This window comes from Anser brachyrhynchus, assembly GCF_964034855.1.
Source record: "Anser brachyrhynchus genome assembly, chromosome: 16".
Classification (NCBI taxonomy): domain Eukaryota; kingdom Metazoa; phylum Chordata; class Aves; order Anseriformes; family Anatidae; genus Anser; species Anser brachyrhynchus.
The window spans coordinates 7,199,918-7,213,024 of NC_137734.1; the positions used below are offsets into that span (position 1 = coordinate 7,199,918).

Genomic DNA, 13,107 nt, shown 5'->3' on the forward strand with positions numbered 1-13,107 from the left:
AGCCTGGTGTTTTCTGGAAGATGTGGCTTATTTCTGATAAGAGCTATCTAATCACTTTGCAAAGTTGCAAAGAGATAGTAGGGACAAAAAAAAAAGCCAAATATGTATCACCTCTCTTTCTTTTAGAAATCTTGGACACTGTAAGCACCCGTCTTCTAAATACAATGATGAATTGGCTTCCTGAGTCATCAGTTGGATTTGTTGTGAGACCTGAGTGAGTTAGCACTGACATATGAGTCACATTAAATCATTAACCCCACCTGAAAATGTCAGCATGGACTCTCTGACCCCCCCGGGGAACAACTTTAATAGCACAAAAACTTGATCTGAAAAAGTTAACTTTAGGATGAGACTAGTTTGGACCAAGCACATCCAGTCGTGGGGCTTGGGAGACAATCTGAGCCACGTCATAGTGGATGCATGTCCATGGCTGGGCAGGAGGAGGTAGAGTCATCTTCAGAAAGTTGCCTCAACTGAATGTTTTTGTTCAAAATTAAAAATAAAAAATAAAATAATAAAGTTAAAATAGGAAATAATTTGGCTGTCCAAGGAGGTGATCATAACAACTAGCACATTCATGTCCTGTCTATTCTATGCTAAAGAGAGAAAACTGCTAGCAGTCAGTTAAATAAATGTGTACGTTATTCTTAATTAACCAATTGTGAAATAAAACACTTAGCTTTTTCTTGGTTTTAGTTGTATTTCTTTATTTTAAAGGCAATTAAAAAGATAACATATTACCTAACAATGGACTACCTGATTTTTTAAGGATATATGTGTATGGCCCTGTCTTGATGACACCTACATGTTATTTTCACAGCTGCAACCTATGGATTTATTTCAGAAACTAAGAAACAAACCTAGCCATGAATTTGTCAGTGGCATGAACAGCTCTTTTACAACCACACTCTCAATTCAGTCACCACAGTTTGTCTATTTTAATAACACAAGGGAAACAGCATGTACTGTAACAGCATGAACACACGCACACAAAAAAAGGAAAAAAAAAAGAGAGTGCTTTAAAAGACAAGTATTTTTCAGGGACTGTCAGTTAAATAGTAGGGATGTCACTTCCAGTAGGAGTTGCACAAACATGCACATACATGTGCAATTAATCAGACAAGCCCATAGTTTGTTGAAAGCAAAAGAAAGCAGATAGAAAATTCCCTTGCAGAAGGAAGTGCCTGCAAGTTTTAAGTACCTGTGCATAGGTACTAAAAAGCAGGTACTATAAAACCAGGCACAGGTACTGTAAAGCACAAAGCTGAATGAGAATACCCCATTTCTAGGCACAGAAATGTTCAGAAACCTAAAAATGAGGTTGATTACCTTGTGAGACTTCCTGGCAATGGAAGTTGCAGGACACAGATGTCCAAAACAGTTGTTTAAAGTACATCCTCAACCTCAACCTCTTGCTGACACTCAGGTTTGAGGACAGATTAAGCAAACTTCGTTTCAGACTGTGCTATACCAGTTGCCAAATGAATTGAGATCACACTGCAGAGCAACCTTTGCCAAATTCCCAGACAGTCCAAATCTGTGTTTTCAATAATCTTAGGTCTGACATTTCCAGTGGCCTTCAGCTTGGCATCAAGGACAGCATATGGCTGAAAGGTGGTTTCTGTTGGGGAAATTATGCAAATCTTACTGGCTTGGAAAAAATCTGGTGGTTTTAACAGGACTTGACTTGAGGTCTTGAGTTCTTTCTAATCAAAAATTCATAAACTGACTCAAAAACTATTACGTAAAGATAAACAGAGTGGACAGCTTTGAACCAGACTAAACAGGTTTGGAAAGACAAACTTCCAAAGTCATACCTGCAGGATGAGTTGAGAAGGCCAGAAGTCCACATGCTCAGATTGTAATCACTTTAATGTCCCCCAGGAACCTGAACCTGGATTGGAAGAAAATATTAAATAATGGACAAGATTGAAGCTTTTTGGAAAAATGGAACTTTTTGGTGGATACAGTACTCTCATTTGGTAGAATTATGATTCCAGAAAATGGCTTGTTGTTAGGAATATTCTTCTTTACTATGGTTACCTAGATCCTACCTAAATTATTGATCAGACCATGGACCTATTGGAACTACTCTTCCAGATGAGACCTTTGGTTGGTCACTGATCTTGCTGACTCCAGGAATGATCTTCAAAGCAAACAGGAGAAAGATGGTTTTAGCTAGGTACCAAATACTCTGTTCCTTATTAAGGTCTCTTAATCACTGTTAAGAGAATATCTTAAATCCTAAAATGTTTTATTTAACACTATTTTAAAAGAACACCAGCAATGACTATTGTTATTCTGTTTTGGTGGTTTTCTTTTTTATGTTGTTTTGTTTTGTTTGTTTGTTTTTATGTGCAGCCAATCTCCTTCAAAAATTTCTGAAATGTTAGCTTTGCGTGTGCTGTGGTCCAACCTATGCTCTTCACCAACACACTGGCATTTAAAAAAATAAAATAAAAATAAAAAAGAGAGATGCCTGGTCTAAAAGTGCAAGGTGCAAAGGCTTGAAAGGACAGGTGTGGCAGGAGGAACAGAATTTACCAAACTTATACAGCTTATCAGGGGTATAAAAGAGGCAAATGACGACTCAGCTATGTATATCTGAAGCATTGCTCTAATGATTAAATCCAAAAAAAAGACCAAGTCCATAAGAAACATTAGCTGTGATGGGCTACCCTGTGACATGTGTAGCTGACCTTTCTAATCAGATCAGTGGGGAAAGTGAAATGCAAACCAGCAGCAGCGTTCAAAACACACCCCAATGAGTCACTGTTACAGCAGGCAGCATCAATGAGAAATGCTGACTGCCACTTTTCCATGCCTTCCCCAGATATTGCTTCCTTAACAGTGCCCTTCACACACCTCTCTTACGCTGCTGAATGTGTTCTGAACAGCTCCTTCCTGCGGCTCTCACCAGCTCCCTGAGGAGCCAGCAGTGCCAGCAGCAGCTCCAATGAGAGCTCGGGCACCTGGGAATCCTCATTTGTAATCCGGAGACCGAGATCAGTCCAGCTGCCTACATCAGGCAGCTGTAAGGAGCAAGGCACATATTTTCTCAATTCCATTTGCAGAATTTGCAGTAGCAGCACTTACTAAAGGCTTTGCCAGACAACAGGCTCCCATTGATTTAGGGCATTCTTTCTGTAAATATGAGCGACTGTGACAGTTATGTGGCTGTCATCACGGCAGTGGTAATAGAGAATGACATTTTGTCTGTCTCTCCCTCAGATGTTTCGGTCTTGTGCTGCCACATGTGGGCTCAGTCATTCAGTCAACACAAAGGTTACATGGCATATGTCTATTGAGTGTGTGTCTAGCCAAAAATATATCTTATGCTCAACGAGGATGGGCAATTTGTTTTCAGCAGGTAATTCTTTCATTTGGAATGTAGAGCTGGAGGAAGATTGTTCTTTGATGTGGATGAAGCTACTTATGTCCTGTGAACAACTGCAGCAGGACAAAAAGTAGAGAAAAGTATTCCAATAAATTCAAAAGTTTTCTTTTTTCTTCTCTCTCTCCCTCTCTCTCTTTTTTTTTTTTTTTTTTTTTCCTTCTTCTTAATGAGTTCAACATGGGCTATGTAATGCATAGTTTCTGGTCAAATAAAATCTTCCAGATGACCTAGCTCATTTGAGGATTTCTTTTTCACTTTTTTTGAGAAGTATTTTCGTTTTGAGTCATCCCTGAGTAATTTATCACTCAATGAACTGGAATGCTCATTACTTACATGGCTTTGGTTTAATACTTCTCTCTTTCACGCTGGAGGCCGGAGCAGACACTTTGCTGTTAACCTTACTTTGACTAAAACTCGGTCACAGCACTTGCGGAGATGCGCAAGGACGCAGACAGGGAAACTCAACATTAGCATTTGCAACCCAGAGCATCACCCCCAGCTGTGCCTCTGCCCTTTGAGGAACTTCGTCCCAGGCGGTTACGCAGCAGAAAAGCTGCGATCCAAAGCAGATCCCGGACCAACACCTCCCTGCCGGATGCTGCAGCTGAGATGCCGGGGGCCGCCCGGTCGCTGCCTGCCGTGGGTCCAGGGCTCCGCTCCCGGCGCTCGGAGGCTGCCCCCTGCCGGGGGAGGGACCGCAGGCACCGCCCCGTGCCGGGGGGGAAGGGGTGGGCTGGGGGAATTCACCCCGCTTTTACATTTCAGAACGGCTACGGTTTGGAAATTGTGGTTCATTTCATTTCATTTCTTTATTTTATTTAATTTTTTTTAATTATTTATTGCTTTGTTTCATACAAATGTGCCATCATCTGCCAAATCAAGAAATAAGAAAAAGAAACAAAAAACACTACTACAAAAGACATGTTGGTAATTTAATACGTTGATAGCTTCTAAACAAAATTTATGAGGTATATTAATTTCTATCCATGAATGAATTACCCCAGTAGCAGTAACAGCCTGATCTCTGACAATAACTTGTTACTCTATATAATGAATAAAGTCCAGTGTCTCTTTTTTAAAAACTGTTATTAGGAGAAGTTACAGTTTGCAATGTCTTTCCTGCAGATCACAGTTCTGAACTTGCATCCCCCCGCACTACGTGCCATACAAACACCAGCCCCCAGGGTTTCCTACCCCGTGCCATGTAAGACTGAAGAGAAGGATAAGGCAGAGAGGAATAAAAGGTGCAAAGCAGGCAATAGGCCTCTTTTAATTGTAAAAGGAGGTGCAAAAGGTTATCACTTCCCCAAGTAAATATTCCTACTGGCAGCTGGAGATATACAGGTGTTTCTAAGAAGGAAGCTTACAGCTCTGTAGTGGAAGAGGTGGTAGCAAAGAATGAATTTCTTCTAGCCTATTTCTCAACAGAAATCTGAGGTGAAATCTTGGCTCTCTTCTAAAGGGCTTGGGCATGTAAATGCCCAGAATTCAGGAACTAGAGAGCCTTGCATGCAAACAGCGTTTTTCCTGTTTGTCGCAATAGAGCTGTAGAAAGCCTGGCTCCAGTGATAGCTTTGCTCCATCTGTGAGATTTCTCACCGGCCCTGACTCACCTGACAGTGATTCACCTCCTTCAAGGTAAACTTTCGTTTTATTGAATTAGGAGGAAAAAGTGATGTGGAGAGCTGTCACCATTATTTACTGGCACCACTGCCGGTAGCCTATGAAGAAGTCATTTAGAGGATAAAGAATTGTGCACGCTATAAAAAATAAACCCAACCATGGTGAAAACCATGCTTCAACATAGAGACCTATGGGGAAGAATAAAAGTAGGATACAGTAAATATGAAAAGACAAGAGTAGCAATAGGCAATAAAAGAATCATTTGATTTGCATTGTAACTACATAAAAGGCTTTCAAATATATATGAAGCTACATTCATAAAAACAAGGTAACTTTCTTGTGATCTCTTTGGAATTAAAATGGCCTTTATATATATATATATATATTTATATATATATATATTTATATATATATTTATATATCTAGATTACATATGTCATTTCCAAATTGGCAAAGGAGAGAAAGGCTCAAGAATAACACTCAAAATGGACTCAAACTACACAGAAAAAAAATAAAAATAAAAATAAAAATAAAAAGTCATGTTTAAGTATCAGATGAAAAGGTGGGTGGTTATCAGAGGAGGGTTAAATTAAAATAAATCATGGAGTGAGAAGAATTTCTTGAGTCTTCATTAGAAGCAATAAGAGAGGTGTCAACAAGACGATCTCTGGCACATCTCTTGCCCTTCAGCTACTCCTGGTTTTGATTGAGAGAAAAAGAATTGGTAGATAAGTAAAATATTTGCACTCTGTATTTCATATTTTTAATGTATATATAACTCTCTTAATGTGATATTTTAAAGCTTTTTTTTTTTTTTTTTTTTTTTTTTCACTGTAAAGTGCAGAAAACTCCAAGGACTTCTTGAAAGGGTTTTTGGACCTCCCCAAGAGCTACATGTGCCGGAAGGCTTCCAGTCCAGGTATCTCTGCTCTGAGCAGGACACAGCAAAACTGCTGCGGGCAGGGCGCAGGAGGCAGCAGCAGGACAGGAGGCTGGCACACACACCTCCCGCTCTGCCGCAGCCCCTGCGGGAGCAGTCTCAGGAAAAGGTGTGCAACTGCGTGGGCAACAAGTCAGAGAGAGGCAGTTGCTTGTAAATTTGGGATCGCTGTGCTTTGACCACGCCACCCCACAACACCTGCCTTTGTAGGGTTCCTGCTGTGCTGAAATTATTTGGCAACTGATCACTCTGTGTTGCAGTGTTTTTGTAAGCACAGTTATACAATTAGGCATCGTTAATCATCCTTGGGAGCACAGCAGTGCAGCCTGATACACGCAGGGGCTCGCTGGAGGGCAGGAGAACATCGGCCCTGTGCTCCCATGGACTGGTCCATCGCCTTCTGGAGCACGTGGTTTGCTGGCCAAGAAGTTCGGGTCATTTCCAGTTATCAGCCAGTGTTTATCGCCAGGGGAGGGCTAGCTCACACGCCTTGCAGTCAGCCATGCCTAGATCCGTGCGGTTTGTTTGACAACGTTCAAGCACCTGTTCGTGCCTCGGACCGTCCGGCAAGGTGGCAGCAGCAGCTCTCCTGCCTGGAGCAGCTGCAGGAGGGCTGGCAGAGCACTTCTCACCCGCACATGGAGGTGAGCAGACCAGCCAAGGCTTCCTCTGCACTGCATCAGCCCAAGCCTTTACAGAAGCTGGCCAGCAGATGTGCTTTTCCACCCTGAGGGCATTTCCGTTGGCACTTGTCCCAAAGGCAAAGTGCAATCTCTCTGTACCAAGACCAATAGGTGTTTTCACCCAGCCCACGTTTGCTCCTGGGCTTTGTTTATTTATCTGATCTGCAATTTGCTTACTTTTGTGTGCATTACTCATTCAGCTATCACCTGGATTGTTTTATTGTATTTCCTCAATGTTGGTTTTTAGGGCCACACAAGACTTTGTGATATTATACCACAGCATTAAGAATCTGGACAATATGAGCTAGAGATACAAAATGGGAACAAACCTTAAGTTTTATTGATCTTTATGACATTATAAATCCATGAAATTCAAGCAAAAGTCATTTTGGTCAGGCGTCTGTATAACGAGCTGGTTCCAAAGAACCTGACTGCAAAATATGTGTTTTCTGAACCCCACACAGTCACCTGTGCTGCATAAAAAATCCCTCTGTCACAATTATTTCAGCACCTCTAATCCAATTGCTAATGTAACGTAGCACATATTGACAGATTAACACATCACCTGAACTCGGGCCAATCCTCTGATGCTCACCGGGAAGCGCAGGAAGGGCTCCCCGCTGTTTGCCCTGGAGAAATCCCTCGTATGGGAAGGGTGCCACAGCCTGCCAGAACCTCGCCTCTGCCGTCCAAAGCCTGGCTCTCAGCTGGTTTTTGGGTGTTAGGAGGACTGCTGTGAGGAAACAGGTAGGAGAATATCATTGCAACCAGTCCTAAAGGACAGAGAAAAAAAGACTTGGGTTTAAGCTGTCACCTTAAAAAAACTACATCCAGGGGAAACAGTTTAACAAGCTATTAGAGAGCAAGCCATCAGCAGTGTTTGGGGATACATGTTTGAGATGGAGAAAGAACACAAGTCTTTGCATTTCTCCGAGTCTGGATGTCTTTTTCTTGAAACCCAAGAGCAAGGACTTGAGTTTTGGCTTCTCTTTGTACACTTGGGAGTCTTTTTGCAGTAATATCGCACTGCTCCCCAAACCTTTACAACATGATGCTGTGTGTGGTTGGGAGGGAAAGTTGTCATTATATTTTACAAGTGAGGAAAATGAAGCACAGATTTGAAAATTATGCAGAAAGTACAAATCCCACCTCGACGTCTGTCCCACTTCCAATAGATCAAGCCAAGTCATGGTCACTGAAAAGCACAGTGTGTCAAATACTCTCACTCCTGGAGAGCTCCATTTAAATTAGGTGAATCTTCACTTAAAGCACAAAAACTGATGCATGATTTTGAATCCAGAAATAATTACTCCAAGCTGCATCAGGCCTAGAAATCTTTTCTTTCTTTCTTTATTTTTTTTTCTTCTAACTTTGAATTGAGATAGAACAAATTACAATGAATGCAGTTTCATTTCTGCCCAAGGGAATACTGCTACTCACTACAAAATTGATAACAGAGAGCTTTCACTGCAGCGGTGATCTCTTGGGGGAGGAATTGCAGTGGGAAGTTAGAGCTAAACTGCAATATCAGAGCTACAGATGAGAGAAATTTGCTTAGCTGCTATCTTTCTTATGCATAACTCTCACTTTGCTATTCAGAATTTACAGTTTTAAATATTAAATTAAGTTGTGAAGTTATTATCTGGTAATATTATCTCCTACAGAAAATGTAAAATATTACTGGATTTATAGAGTTGCAGTAATACTGTAGAGCTCTTGAACAGCAGTATGAATTCTGAAAATCTGATAACTCCTATTTTTTTTTCTCACATCAACAACTTTTTTTTTTCAAGTTGAATTATTAAAAAATAAATAAAATAACCTACCAAATGTACCTAAATGCAGTCAAATACAAGTTTTCTTGAGAGAAGTCCAAAGCAAAGCAAAAAAAAAAAAACCTGGACAATTTCCTCAGCGGTATCCCAGCCGAAAATTCATGAGGGCTGGTGGTGAACTACAATTTAAATACAAGCCATGGCAGAAAGGCAGAACTGCTGGAAGCACGTCACCTGCATGGCTGCTGGCACCAGGAATTTGCCAAGCCTAAACCTAACTTGGGGACTTACACTTCCCCTAAAAGCCAAGGCAGATCCCCATCCCATCCCATCCCATCCCATCCCATCCCATCCCATCCCATCCCATCCCATCCCATCCCATCATCTGCTGGGGCAATCTTAACCCCACTCTTGGCTCTCCTCAGGACAGCAAAGCATCATAGGCATGATCCACATGGGTCAAGCACACTTTGAGATAACTGCTTATCTTATTACTAGAGCTGCTGCAGGTTCATGCTGTTTGTGGCATTGCTAGTCTCTGTCAAATAAGAAAAGAAATGCACGGTCTGCAATGAACCTCTTTTTTTTTTTTTCCTTTTTTTTTTTTTTCCTTTTTTTTTTTTTTTTTAATTCTTCTTCTTTCTTATTTTCAGTAATCCAAGCTCCTCACATTTTATATTTCGGGCTTGGGAGGAGGAAGGGTGATAGACTGCTGGGGGAAAACACCGCCAACAGGCTCCAAAGCTGTGACAGCTGGCAAAAGCAGTGACCCAGCCTTTGCAGAAGCTGTATTAATGAAGTGAAATATTTAACATAGTATTGTTATCATCAGTGCATATTTGATGAAAACATAAAATGCTCATACAGGAGAGTAATTGTGGTTCAAATGCCTGTCCCACCCACTAAGGAACTATGTATACAATAACTCTCTGTTTCAATCCTGACACAGTAACTTTTTATCTGTTCTAGAAGCTCCCACATGAAGAAATAGCTGGTGTATATTTTGTAATTCTCCCTCAAAAAAAAAAAAAATTGCAGCAGGAGCCTGATTTTGTGATGGGGGAAGCAGAGGCAATAACAGATCACCAGTTCTCTTCTTACATCAGCACTCTGAACCACGATCAAAGTCTGGAGCAACCAGAGGCTGTGATACATAGCTTGGAAAACCACATTCAGGCTCTTTCTGGTAAGCAGCCTGAGCAAATGTTTCTCATTCGGCTGAAGCGTCTGAGCCAAATTCTGCATTGGGATCGCACGGAACCCGCGGGATTCCGCCCAGCCCGGTGGCACTGGCGCAGCGTGAGGCCACAGCAACTGCGGCTGCAGCCGCACTCGCCGTCCCCCTGAGATACCGGGAGTACTCGGCTCTAACTCTCTAACTGCTGCTCCTCCTGCTTCCCCGGGGCCCCCTGCACTGAAGCAATCACTCACTCCTTTTCATTACCCGTTCAGACTGCGTTGGCTTAAATACAAGACAGATTCAGCAATTAATATGGGCTCTGTCAGAGACAGTGGGGGAAACCTACTTGCTGAAAACATAATTCTTTGAGAATAGGAAGCACTAACTGTGAAGGAGCCAGATCCAATAAAGTTTAAAACTTAGGCATAATTTAAGCAGAAACAGCTTGCCCTGTAGCTCTGAGTCGGGCATGCAAGTTTTGGAGGGACAGGAGTTCAGATGTGCTCTTCTGGGCCTAGCTCGGGAGAGCACCTGCTCTCCAGGAGGGGATATTCACATCACTGGTGTGAAGTCTGACACAACCTGTGCCCATCTTTCCAGCCCATGTCTGCCCCAAGGATTACGGATTTCCTCCCAGGGATCAGGTGCAGGAATGCCAACATCCCAGTTTGTGAATGCCCGGGCCTGTAAAAACCTCAGCCACGCATTGCACTGCCTGCAAGCTTCTGAAGTCCTGCTCTGCCATTACTGAAGTCACTTCACTGATCTGACAGAGCTGAACCTCGCAGCTCTCACTCAAAGTTTCCTAGAAATGCAAGGGTCCACCCGAAGGCTCAGACTCTTGCTGTGCCATTTGACATTTGCTCACTGAAGTGTTAGCAAGGATAGGGTCTCTCCCACCCTCCTGAGAGAACTATGCCAGGATGGCTTTCCCTGACACAGGGTATCAAATTATGCATTTGGCAAACAATTTCTTTGGGGAAAATTCCCACTGAAACAGTCAGATGATGTTAAATGTAGTTTGGATATTTAGATTAAGCTGCCACAGAAATGGAGGTGGTTATGTAGTTTCTGATGGATTTATAGAGAAACAGTTCCACATCACCAGCTTGATTTCAGTGCCCACTTCCCTCTGGTGCTGGCCTGGAGGCCCTATGTCACCTAATGCAGACCTGTAACCCTAGCTGAATCCTCCCCCCTTAGCCTATTTCTTTGGCTAAAGAAGACAAAAATGCACCCAATTTGCCCTTTCCACTCCACTGTCCTCTTGGACAGAAATGAAATTGAACTCAATGAACTTGGAATTTTTCACTGTAAGTGAAGTATCTTCTATTTCACAACCCATCGGTGTTTACAGCTGTTACTCAGCCACGAGCACTGGGCAGGCCCTGCAGACCCTGGGAGCTGTGTGAAACCCCTCAGGACATCCATCCAAACCTCTGCTCCTCCTCGCCACCCTCCGGGACTGGCACGGGGCTTGAGGCAGCTGCCGTGCCTTGGAAGTGGGGCAAATTGAGCAATGTAAGTGTTGGGCTGGTCCTCCCTCATGGGAAAGAAGAAGGAAGCCCGTGACTCACTTCATCCATCCTACTGGGACTGAAATGGGAAAGGCTGAGTCAAAGCGTCATTTGTGTTTTGTCTGAAGCTGTCAAAATTTGACTGGAGTCGTGCTGAATTGTTTCTTCCCTCTGCTGGTCTGCAGGTTCCCTCTTTCAGCTCTCCCTGGTGTTGCTGAGGTTGTATTGCTGCTCATCCCTCCTGCTCTGTGACATAAACCACAGCAGCCAGATGGACGTCACCTTAAATTGGCATCACCCACTTCTAGACCTCAAACAGCAAAAACAGGTGGAAATACAAACCGATATTAATCTGCTCTTCAGTTGTCAATATTTGAATGCTGTTGGCTATCGTGCTGGACTGTAATAAAAGAAACTGGCTAATCAGATATAATTGTCAGGAGCTCTGTGCCATTAATTAACAGGAAATTTTATGCAGCTGTCAGATGCACACGCTGAGCATTCCCTGCAGGGGAGAAAGATTTATTTGGTGACAGTCTCATTATAGATTTTGGACTTAAAAAAAAAAATCTGAAAAATCATGAAAAAGCACAGTTTCCTCTGCTTTGGAGGGGAAATTCTGTGCCCAAGTCTTCTTCCCTCTGCTGGCATCCTGCAAACACATTCCCAAGCACAATGCAGAAAACAACTTCCTTCCAGGACAGCAAAGCAGGCAGTACTTTGCCATGGGCACCTCTGGTCTGCCTTTGATGAACACATGGGAAAGCAAAATATACTCCAAGAATTAATTAATCTTAATGACATTTTTTAGGGAATGAAGTATTCCTGGAATGAAATATTTATATCTTGCATCTCAAAATTATTTCATAACAATAATAATTAAACACAACAAGAAAGACCAAAAAATAAAATAATAATAATAATTTTTAAAAACGAGTGGAAGCTAGTCCAGAGACACTGAACAGATGACTTGTTTTGCAATCAGGTTTGTGTTTTGTGCCTTAGCCTGCAGATAAATTTTCTGGCTACCACCACGTTTATCATCCAGAGACAGGATGGACAGGATTATAAGACTGAACATGGGCATCTTCTGAGCTTGTAGACAAAGATTTGAAACATCTAAGTGATAAAATAAGGAAAAAAAATGACAAAAAAAATGACAAAGATGCTTGACATAATGCTTGAAAACATAAGAGAATCAGAATATTCACCCAACTTCCCATGCACTGCTGAGCTGGTAGTAATCAGAAGCTCTGGTTTCGTGCATATTGTTTCTTCATCATCTTCTGAAACAGCTGACACCATTCACAGCCATCACATCACCCTTGTTACAGATCTGCTTCTGATTCTTTATCATGCTTAATAACAGAATTATATTCAAAAATAAAGCACCACAGAGAAATAAAAATGCCATCTAGATGATATGAGCAAGTCAACAGGGGAAAAGATTGAGGGGATTGCACTGGTGCTGTAATGTAGTTGAATCCTGAGACACACACAGTGCAGACAATGCACAACCTGAAACAAGCTGATTAATACGTTTGAACGCTTGAAGCTGACAGTCAAGTGATCTACGTACAGCAGGCTGCGATGAAAGGAAGCCTAAAGAGAATTTCTGGGAACCCCTGGCCTCGGGATATTTCATTAATAATTAAGGAGAATTTGCCATTATGCTTTTAGTATCTTCACATCCTGCCAGCGTTACCAGCACGGCCACGGCCACCCGCTGCACTGGGGAGGTGCGAGCTCCCTCAAGCCCTCCTGCAGACTGTTTGCTGTTGCTTTCTCAAGCTATCAAATAAAGGATCTTTTTGTTGGTTGTGTTATGAGAGTCTCTGGGAACCCCGGTTCATGAAACCAAGTTTTATTTTGTGTGAGGTGGTATGAAAGCAGAGAACACAATCCTGTTCCTGCTGCAGACACCCCGGTCTGAGTGTGGGCTTCGTGACTCACATGAGGGAGCAGTAAATCCTGACAACAGGTTTCAGATAC

At 42.3% G+C, this 13,107-nt stretch overlaps 2 long non-coding RNA genes across 2 annotated transcripts; one reads left to right on the forward strand and one right to left on the reverse strand.

Annotated features, from left to right (window-relative positions):
* Positions 1-376: 376 nt before the first annotated feature.
* LOC308178734 lies at positions 377-3,711 on the reverse strand. Its single transcript, XR_013939936.1, has 3 exons — positions 2,866-3,711; positions 1,818-1,894; positions 377-1,621 (listed from the first exon to the last, which is right to left on the reverse strand). It is a non-coding gene; the product is annotated as an uncharacterized lncRNA (long non-coding RNA).
* A 1,038-nt stretch (positions 3,712-4,749) lies between these two features.
* LOC308178783 lies at positions 4,750-9,021 on the forward strand. The gene is made up of 3 exons (XR_013939965.1): positions 4,750-4,834; positions 4,941-5,035; positions 5,860-9,021. It is a non-coding gene; the product is annotated as an uncharacterized lncRNA (long non-coding RNA).
* The last annotated feature ends 4,086 nt before the right edge of the window (positions 9,022-13,107 follow it).